Below are 11,137 nucleotides of genomic sequence, written 5' to 3' on the forward strand. Positions count from 1 at the left end.
TTATTATTTATAGTTTTTGATGCATCTGTGTACACCATGATGTTGTCTAAAAACGTTTCCTCAATCCATTGTTCTATCTGGTAACTATTTAAATTTCTATTCTTTAGTAATTGCATGTTTACATTTGGGTTTTCATACATCCACGGTGGTATTGCGGGGATTGGTACTGTAGGGCTAACTTTAATATTATCAATTTGAACTTTATTACATCTGTCTCCTATTATCCACCCAAAACTATTCATTTTTTTCTTCTCTTTTTCTTGGCAGTTTAATAGTACTTGATGGGTTGGATGTCCTTGCTTGGACCCTTTTAAGTTTGCCCAATAAACTACTGACAGTTGATCTCTCCTCATATCTAAAGGTTTTTCATTCATCTCTACTTGTAATGCTGCAACTGGGGTTGATTTAGTAGCTCCACAACATAATCTTAAAGCCTGTGATTGGATCCTGTCTATTTTCCCAAGTAATGTTTTTGCAGCAGATTGATAAATAATGCATCCATAATCAATAACAGATCGTATTAAACTGATGTATATTGCTTTCAATGTCTGCCTATCAGCCCCCCAGTCTTTACCCCTCAAAGCCCTCATTACATTTAACACCTTTTTACTTTTCTCCACTATTTTGCTGATGTGGGTTGACCAGTTAATATTTTTATCAAACCATATACCCAAATATTTAAATACTTGTACCTCTTCTATATTTTCTCAATAGAGTTTAATTTGGATCTTGTTTTGTACTTTCCTCTTTGTAAAATTTATGACTTTTGTCTTTCCAACAGAGAATCTTAAACCCCACGCCGTTCCCCATTCTTGAACTTTATTTACCGCTTTTTGAATATTCTTTTCTATATGATTAGTATTTCTACCTCTCTTCGACATCACTCCATCGTCAGCAAACAGTGCCACATCCACTAATCCTTTCACTTCACTAAAAACTTCATTTATCATTATTGAAAATAATACAGGACTTATTATACTCCCTTGCGGGGTCCCATTTTCCACTTCATATACTCTGCTGTATTCATTCTCTATTTTTACTAATATTTTTCTACTTGTTAAGAAGTCTTTTATCTATCTATACATTTTCCCTCTAATCCCAATTATATTTAGTTTTATCAGCAACCCCTGTTTCCACAACATATCATAAGCTTTCTCTATATCAAAAAATACTGCAATTATACTTTCTTTATTTATTTGTCCCTTTCTAATTTCCTCTTCCAGCTGCACTGCTGGGTCGTTTGTGTTTCTTGCTTTGCGAAATCCACTTTGGTAGTTTTTTATTATTTCTTTTGACTCTAAATAATACACTAGTCTTTCATTAATCATTTTTTCCATTACTTTACCCAAATTTGAGGTCAATGCTATCGGCCTATAATTACCTGCCTCTTCCGGGTCTTTCCCTGGTTTGCATATCGGAATTATTACAGCTTCTTTCCACTCTGCTGGTAATTTCCCTTCTTCATATATCCTATTATATAATTTCAAGACCACTTCTTTGCCAATGCTGCTTAAGTTTTTGATCATCTGATAACTCACCTGGTCTTTTCCTGGTGTTGTATTTTTAACCTTTTTCAATATTCGAACCATTTCATTCAAAGAAAATTTCATATCTATAGTGTTGGTTAAACTATTATCATTGTCTTCCACCATTTCCCCAATATTTAAACTAATTGTTTCTTCTCTCTTTTGTTTTTCTACATTTCTCAAATTATCATTACTGTGCACTTTAACAAATGTCTTTGCTAAAAGTTCTGCTTTTTCTTTATTTTCTACCACACACCGTGTCCCATCTTTCATCACATGATTTTTATGTTCACTTCTGATCCCTGACATTTTCTTGATCATTCCCCACACTTGGCCTAAAGGAGTAGTTCTATTTAATGATTCACAAAACGTTCTCCAATAGTGTTTTTTTGTCTTTAATAACGTACCTTACTTTAGCTTGGTGCCTTTTATATTGGATCATATCTTGGAAATTATGTGTTCTTCTCAATATTCTAAATGCTCTATTCCGTTCTTTTATTGCGTCTGTGCACGCTTGTGTCCACCACGGCACTATCTTCCTTCTTTTCCCTATACTACTCCTTGGTATGCTTTTTTTGGCTGCTTCTATTATGCACTTTGTAATATCTGTATTTAGTTGTTCAATATCTTGATTTATATCCACTTCCTTTAATGTCATGTCGGTACTTTCCCTAAATTGTCCCCAATCACCGTGATTATACTTCAATCTTCCTTCTTTTTTAGTGCTTTCTGTCCTTTGGTTTGTTTATGTGAATGAAGATTGGGTAGTGATCACTTTCTATAGTGCTGTCTTTATTTACTTCCCACTCTACCTTTCCTGCTAACCCTTGTGACACCAGTGTTAAATCTATTGCTGTTTCTTTACCCGTAACTACATCTAATCTTGTTCCCGACCCATCATTCACACACACCAGTTCTTTTTCCTCCAAAAATGCTTCCACTGTTTCCCCATTCCAGTCATCCCTTTCACCCCACATTGTGCTATGTGCATTAAAGTCACCACACCAAATGATATTGCCACTCCAGTGCTCGACTATTTTTTCTAGTTGATGAATTTGTAATTTCTTGCACGGATTATAGAAGTTTAGCACTTTGTATCTTTCTTTATTATTCCATACTTCTACCCCTACTATTTCTAGTTCTTGTTTTTCTTTTAATATTGTATAATGCATGTCTTCTTTAATAAATATGGCACATCCTCCTCCTTGCCCATCATTCCTATCTTTACGTATTGTTACATATCCTTTTATTATAAAGCTCAATTTTGGCTTCAGCCAGGTTTCTTGAATACATATTATATGTGGTTTATTTTTCATATTATTAATATATCCCTTTAGTTCCTGTCCGTTTGCTACTAAACTTCTGGCATTCCACTGAATAATTAACATGGCGTTGGATTGTGGTAACATGACTCTGTCTTGTCTACTCTCTGTAGTTCACCTTGTACCTGTTCCCAAGATAGTTCTTTTAAATTTAAGAACTTTGCTGCTGCTTTCACAATTATTTTGATCTTCTCAGTTTTATTTCTTGCCTGTTCTGTACAGTTTATGACATATGCCAGGAACACAACTAGCTTGTCCATAGAAAGTCCTGTATTTGTTGCCTCTTGTTTTTTATTACTTGAACTATTGCCACTTCTGTCTCGTTCTGAACTATTCTCACTTCTATCTTGTTCTGCACTTTCTTGATTTCTTACTTTAACTGCCTCTGCGTATGTAATATTTCTTTCTACTCTGATTTGCTGTACTTCTGTTGCCTGTTTCCTAATGACACATCCCCCATACGCTGCTGTGTGATTCCCGCCACAGTTACAACAGTTGACCAGATCATTATCTCCACACTGTCCATATTCATGCTCCCCTCCACACCTTCCACATCTCAACTTAGCATGACACACACTGGCTATGTGCCCATAGCGTTGGCACTTGAAGCAGCGTACTGGGGGTGGAACGTAAGCTCTAACATAAAAGCTTAAAAACCCAATCATGATTCTCTGCGGGAGGACTTCCTCGACAAACTGTACTAATATTGATTCGCTCTCCATCTTTTCTCCATTTCTATATGCCATCATTCTTGTCAACATCTTGACAGTTCCCCCTTTTATTTGTCTTTTCAATTCTTCTAAATTTCCACCTCTTGGAATTCTTGTCACTACTCCTCTTGCCCCCTTTCGTTCTCCCACTTCGATTTTTTCCTTTATTATCTTATTGCACAGTTTTTGCAACCGCATTGCTTTACTTTTTTGCTCTCCATTTTTGCATTTAATCAAAAGTCGCCCGTCCCTAAGCACCTTCGCTATCTCCACCTCTCCGATGTCCTTCTTTAACCCCTTAACCAGTGTCCTTAAACTTATGTCATTCATGTCTTGACTTGATTTAAATGTATATATAATCCTATAATTATCTTCCATAGTCTTTTTCCTTTTTTCTACTTCTTCATCTTCTTCATGGGCTCTTTTAGCACTCGACTTTCCCTCATGCCCTCCGCTCCCCTTCTTTCCTTTCTCCCCTCTAGTCCTATCCACGTCCATACCTTCCTCATACATCCCGTCACTATCCCCTTCCATCTCGATCCAGTCACAAAACAGTTTATGCACAACCGCCCCGCTGGGACACGCAACGCTGTTTGAAGTTTTGTACTCTTTTCGAAGATATTGAACTCTTTTCGAAGAAACTCTTTTGAAGACAAGAACAAAGTAAAGGTATGTAGCGCGCTACACGGGTTAATATATGGCCATATAATAGTGTGTGCACACAAAGACAGAAACAAAAAATCCAATGCATTGGTGGTTAATATTCAATGTTATTTAACCCGTTAGTGGGTATTTTCTATGATGTTTTGTGCATGATTGCAACCCGTTCGTGGGTACATTTCAATTACAAGGTGGTGTTTTATGATTCCTTGTGCAAACCCATTCGTGGGTGAGGTTTGATTTGAACAAATGCAAATTAATAATTACGGGTTTTGATTTTTGGTGTTTTGACTGACATTAACAAGGTTTCCATATATTTGATTTGATTTTGAATTTGTGGGTTGTGTATAATCATGGATCCTGGAAAAGGCAAACATGATGCTTTGGAAATGCATGATCATGCGTTAATGGAGGAGTTAAAGTTAACGCATTCAATTGGTGACACAATTAAAGGTCAAATGGAACCCTCACAGGCTGAATTGTCAGAAATGACTGAAAATCAGTCACAGCCTGCAGACATGGAAAACCAGGTGGACACAAATCAAACATCTGCTGTAAAAAACGCACAGTGAAAATGACACCAAAAGCTCTACTGATGAGAATTGAAACACTTCAGAAGGAGAGAAGATCCAAATTAAACAAGGCAAGCAACATGCAGAAACATATCATGGAGAGGATGGAAATTGGAGAGGACAAAATGGAAGTGCAATCGTCTTTCACCAAATATCTCAATGTTGTAAAGGAAGCTGCAAGTGCACACCAATCCCTCCTACCAATTCTACCTACAGAGGACCAAATCAAAAACGACATATGGTACAAAGCCAAATTGATCAATGTACATGAATTTATTGAGCATGTTAACACTTGGATGAGAACGCCAACCCTGGAAAATATTGAGGATTTGGAAAACGAAATTAATCCAACTGACAGCATTTCTAATGTTATAAGTCACAAATCACATGGGAGTCACACATACTCTTGTTCTAGTCGGTCAAGCACCTCCTCAGCTCGCAGACAGGCAGAGGCCGAAAGGGCTGCCCTCGCTGTCCGCTCTGCAGCTCTAAAGGAAAAACATGCATTGGAAGAGGAGGAAGAACAGATCAAAAGGGAGGAGGAAAAGATCATTAAGAAATTGGAAGAGGAGAGGGAAAGAATCAGAAAGAAAAAGGAAAAGATGGATCTGGATGCTCAATTGGCAGCTGCTGATGCGAAATTAGCAGTTTTAAAAGCTCCCAGCCTTCATGCTTCCTCCCTTACAGCATCTGATGGCATGAGCTCCTACTTACAGAGAACCAAGGAACCACCAGTCACTCTCAACCCCCAGGCTACAGCACCAGTCACTCTCAACCCCCAGGCTAAGGACTATCAACCCCTCACACAGCAGCAGTCAAGCCAAGCTTCACCACCACCACCTCCACCACAGTCTATTCACCATCCATCTGAGCAACAACAAATAACAGCATGGCAACTACAATATAGGACACCACTTCTCATTCAACCACCCATCTTTTGGCAAGAGCAACAGTCCATGCTTTCACACCCTAAACCCATACAGGTACAACTGCAACCACCACCTTCTTTACCAAAACATCAGCAAGTCTCTTGGAATACAGTGCAGGACCATAGCCCTACAACCCACATGGACCCCCCTGTACAGCAAACTAACATTTCCCCTCCAACCAATGGCACCCCTACTGTAATTGATTTATTGCACAGGCAAAATGAGATTGCAACATTGCAAATGTCGTTGCAAACTTCTCAACTACTCCCACCAAGGGAGATTCCCTATTTTGACGGTGATCCATTACTGTACAGAACCTTTGTCAGAGCATTTGTGCAATGTGTTGAGAAAAACACAAGCAACAAAGGAGACTGTTTGTACTATCTGGAAATGTACACTAGGGGTCAACCTAAAGAACTGGTACGTAGCTGTCAACACATGCCCCCAGAAAGAGGCTATGAGATGGCAAAGTTTTTGTTGGAAAAACACTTTGGTGACCAGTACCAGATAACAGCAGCTTACATGGAAAAAGTGTTCAACTGGCCTGTGGTGAAGTCTGAAGATGTACGAGCTCTGCAAGCCTACTCACTGTACCTTTGAGAATGTTGCACTGCCATGGAAAACTTGCAGTACATGCAGGAACTTAATATACCAGCTAACATGAAAACTGTAATCTTCAAGCTGCCGTACAAGCTGCGAGAAAGCTGGAGAGTCTCTGCATGCAACATCATGGAAAACCACCATCGCAGACCTCAGTTCACAGACATTGTTGCATTCATTGAGCGACAGGTGAAAATTGTCTCAGACCCAGTCTTTGGAGACATCCAGAATGCACCACAAAGTACAGGAAGTAACCCTGTAAAAGGAATGAAATCACAAGGTAAACCTAAATTCCAAGGTAGCAGTTTTGCCACAACCATTAAAATCGAAACCCCTGATGCGGAAAATAAAACCAGATTCAAACCTGCTCCAAAGCAAAGTGCACCTGCTCATACCACAAACGCCTGTGTTTGCTGCTTTAAAAATCATGCTCTTGACCAGTGTCCTCAGTTGGAGGAGAAGACCCACAGAGAGAAGATAACTTTCATAAGACAGAAAGGAATCTGTTTTGGGTGTCTTCATGTTGGACATCTTAGCAGGCATTGTGATAAGTGCTTGACCTGCAAGATATGCAAGCAAAATCATCCAAGTCTGCTTCATATTGGTCAGAAGGAAAGAGCAAGCAACATAATTCCAAACCAAAATAAGGCAAGAGGACCATCTGTGAGTAATGCACAAATATCGCTGCAAACATGTGAACAAACGGGGGCTGGAAATAGAATTCTGTCAATTCTGCCTGTACAGATAAAGTCCAACAAAGTACACCCAGTCATAAAAACCTATGCATTCTTGGATCCGGGCAGCACAGATACATTTTGTTCTGAAAATTTGATGACCAAGCTCAACTTGAAAGGAAGAAAAACTCAAATCAATCTCCTAACCATGGGCCCAAAAACATAAATTTCCAGTTACATGCTGACAGACTTAAAGATTTCAAGCCTTACTGGGCAACAGTTCTACGACCTTCCCAAGGTCTACACCCAAAAAAGGATGCCCATAACTACAAACAACCTCATCAATAAAGAGGAGTTGGCTAAATGGTCATACTTGGATGGTGTCACTCTTCCTCGCATTCAAGCCGATGTAGAGCTAGTGATTGGGACCAATGCGTCTAAACTGCTTGAACCCTGGGAAGTGGTCAACTGTCATGGAAATGGACCATATGCCGTTAAGACCCTATTGGGGTGGGTCATCAATGGCCTTCCTGATTACAGTAAGAAGAGGAGTAAGATTGGCTGCTCCACTACTACTGTCAACAGGATCTCCATAACGAAGCAAGAGGAGCTGCTGCAAAATCAATACAACCATGATATACATGACAGGTCATCAGAAGACATTTCTAGAGATGACATGAAGTTCATGAAGGTCATGACTAAACCGTGCAAGCTTCAAAATGGACACAACACTTTGGAACTTCCCTTTCAAAAAGATGATGTGTCTCTGCCCAACAAAAAGTACGCTGCTAGGCAACGCATACTTGGTCGGAAAAGGAGGGAAAGATGCAAGATTTCTGATGTCACACAATGGCGGTACATTAATACCACTCAAATTCCTGCAGACAAAGCCTCAAGAGGAGTTGAAGTGGATCAGGAAATGTTTCTGAAGAAACAGAGGAAGAATGGCCAGCTGATATGTTGGAGTATGGGATCGCAGCGGAGGACCCTGAGAGGTCAGTCGCCTGGATCCTGAAAATGACTCTATTGGAGATGAGTCAAACGAGGAAATCACTAAGTGACAAAGTGGATCAGGAAATTATGCGCATTAAAGCTGCACTAAAAAAGAAGACAAGTCCAATACATCTCTGACCTATGCTGGAAACGCTGGTTAAGAGAGTATTTACCTTTGCTACAGGAGCGGCAGAGGTGGAGCAAACAGAGAAGAAGTCTCATCCCAAATGACATTTTGTACTGATCGCAGACAACGCCGCTCCACGTGGCTCTTGGTTACTTGGAAGAGTCATGGAGACTTATCCAGATAAAAAAGCATTGGTGTGTTCTGCTAAAATCAAAACTGAAAAACTCTAACTCAAAGATGGTTATTATTTGTTTATATTTATGGCTCCATTGTTTTTTATTTTGAATTGTTCATGGCATCCTGCCCTTCTCAATTGGGGGCCGGAGTGTTGGAGCCAAAATTCCTTATTTGTTTATATTGTTTTTATTTTTATTTTCTCTAATTGATTGTTGGGTTCAGCATGTTTAATTTCCTTTTCGGCAGATTGCTCCGCCCACTTCCTGTTAGGAACCAGGAAGGGTTGACAGGGAGGTGACTGTTGCTATGGTGCGGTTACTATGGTAGCCTCTTTAAATTGGGTTCAGGTGTGAGCATGGGCACGGCGATTGGAGGACAAACAGTTTTCGACCGTGTTCGTGTTTGTGTCGTGACGTGTCATGTGGTATCGTGTTGTATCGTGCCGTGACAATGCTGTGATAATGTGCCATTCAAGGTCAGCATACTTTGTTATTTAAGCTACATTTTATTTAATTTAGATAGCTGGAATAAACGGATTGTCATATCCAAACACAGTTCTACAGTACTGGACATTCTATCATTTACACGCGTCAAACTGGTCAACACAGTCGCCCTCTGTACCAGCCCAAAGGTAAGGGCTGTACAGAAGTAAAAAAAAATAAAAATGGGATTAACATATTTAGATGAGAACATACAATATCTCCTCTTAGATCCTAGGGGCTATGTTGTCCGGGGCTTCTATATGCCCTTGGTATGGTCTCCAATGACAAACAGGTCCTAGGTGAGGGACCAGACCAAACCCAGCTCAAAGACTTCTATTAATAGACAGTATCAAGGACCGAGGTTTCCCTCACCCAGACGCATGTCACCGGGGTCCCATTTTTTTGTAAGCGTTTTGAAAACAAATGATAAATGTATGCATTATCCTGTTATTGTCACAAGCCAGGTGTTGGTGGTGACGAACCCCTAGATGCAGAGATGGCAGGCTTGGTGCAGGAAAACATGATTTAATGTCCAAAATAAGGCAAACCAGGAACCAGGAACCAGGAACAGGCAAACAGGAAAACTGGAAACAGCAAACAGTCCACAGCATACAGCTACAACGACAGTGACAATACACAATACTCCAGCCCTGACTGGAGGGCAAAGCAGGTCTAAATGGCAGCCGGCTGATTGACACCAGGTGTGGCCAGGTGCCTATCAGCCGCAGCTGAGGGGAAACAGCGCTCAGGGAGACAAGCAGGAAACTGAACCAAAATAAGTGCGCTGACAGGAAATAAAAACAAACACAGAGGAAAAACCAAAACATAACTAAACTGTCAGTGACAAACCTGACAGTTATATCTCACATTCTACATTGTGTTTTGGAAAAAGGTTGTCAAATACGTTACTTAATTCATTAAAAAAAAAAAATGCTTTATGCATATGTAAATGTATTCAGTTATAAACATTAATTCACTTTCTTCTTTCCTTCATGGATCTAAACTTTACCGCTGCCGGTATTTTTGTCATAATATTTTCAGAATGTGTTTGTTCTATTTTTGGCCAAAGTAAGACAAATAAAACAATCTGAAGTTGTCTATTTTTTTGTTTTAATACCATGATTTTAATAGTCCGTCCCGTGTGGGCACAGATTTTCCTCCATGCGGCCCCTGAGCTAAAATGAGTTTGACACCCCCTGGTGTAACTGAATTAGAATTTTGTGAACTTAATTTTTTTTCACATCGAATTATGCAGACAATTTCATTAAAAAAAAAATTGTGTTTCAAAATGCAGTGGAAAAAATTAAGCGTAAATAATTCAGTGTATATACATTTTGTGTAAAAAAAAATTGTGTTTAAGAATTCAGTGTAAAAAAATTCAGTGTCGAAAAATTTGCTGCTTCAAAATGCAAGACTCACTTCCGGTAAATTAAGACTGAAGCAATCATGTCTCAGAACCAGCCAATGAGGTGTCAAGTTTGAAGTCACGTGACACGGGTCTCGCAAAATAGCATGAAAAAGGCAGTTAACTGGGCTACATTGGCACAATACAACATCATTAACACTTCAATGCAGCCCGCTGGATATTTTCAAACTATAGAAATGATTCTAATGGTTAGAATCTGCACTTTTGAGTGACATACGAAGCTCTGCACGAACACAGTCGCGCAGCAGAAGGGGCAGGGCTTGTTTATGACGCGAGAAGTGTCAGACTGAGGGATAGTTCTACAGCAAAGTTCTGCAGAACGTTGACATTATATCGAATATGTAGAGGTTTTTTACCATTTCCGTTTGTTTCGCTGTGTTTGTTGCATCTTTGTTGCTCTTGCTCGATCATAAAAGATATCCTTCAAGGAAGGAGGTGGTCTGCAGTAGAGGAGCAACGTTTATATATTCTCAATATGTTTTATGGTTCATAGTTAATATTGTAAATCCCACATTATGTGTTTTCATGAATGTCTTTTCAGTAAAAAACAAAACAAAAGACCATCTCAAAAATGGTTTTACTAAATCAGCAATGAAATGTTAATTATGTTGTCTTATGCCAAGGTAGCCCATTTAACTGCTTTATAATGCTGTTTTGCAAGACCCGTGTCATGTGACTTTAAACTTGACACCTCATTGGCTGGTTCTGAGATAGGATCGATTGCTCGAGCCTTATTTTATCAAAAGTAAGTCTTGCTTTTTGAAGCAGCAAATTTTTCAACACTGAATTTTTCAGCACTGATTCTTTTTACACTGAATTTTTATACACTGATTTTTTTACACTGAATTTTTATGAACTTAATGTTTATACACTGATTTTTTTACACTGAATATTTATGAACTTAATTTGTATACTGATTTTTTTTACACAAAATTTTGA

Source organism: Entelurus aequoreus, linkage group LG01 (genome assembly GCF_033978785.1).
Source record: "Entelurus aequoreus isolate RoL-2023_Sb linkage group LG01, RoL_Eaeq_v1.1, whole genome shotgun sequence".
Taxonomy (NCBI): domain Eukaryota; kingdom Metazoa; phylum Chordata; class Actinopteri; order Syngnathiformes; family Syngnathidae; genus Entelurus; species Entelurus aequoreus.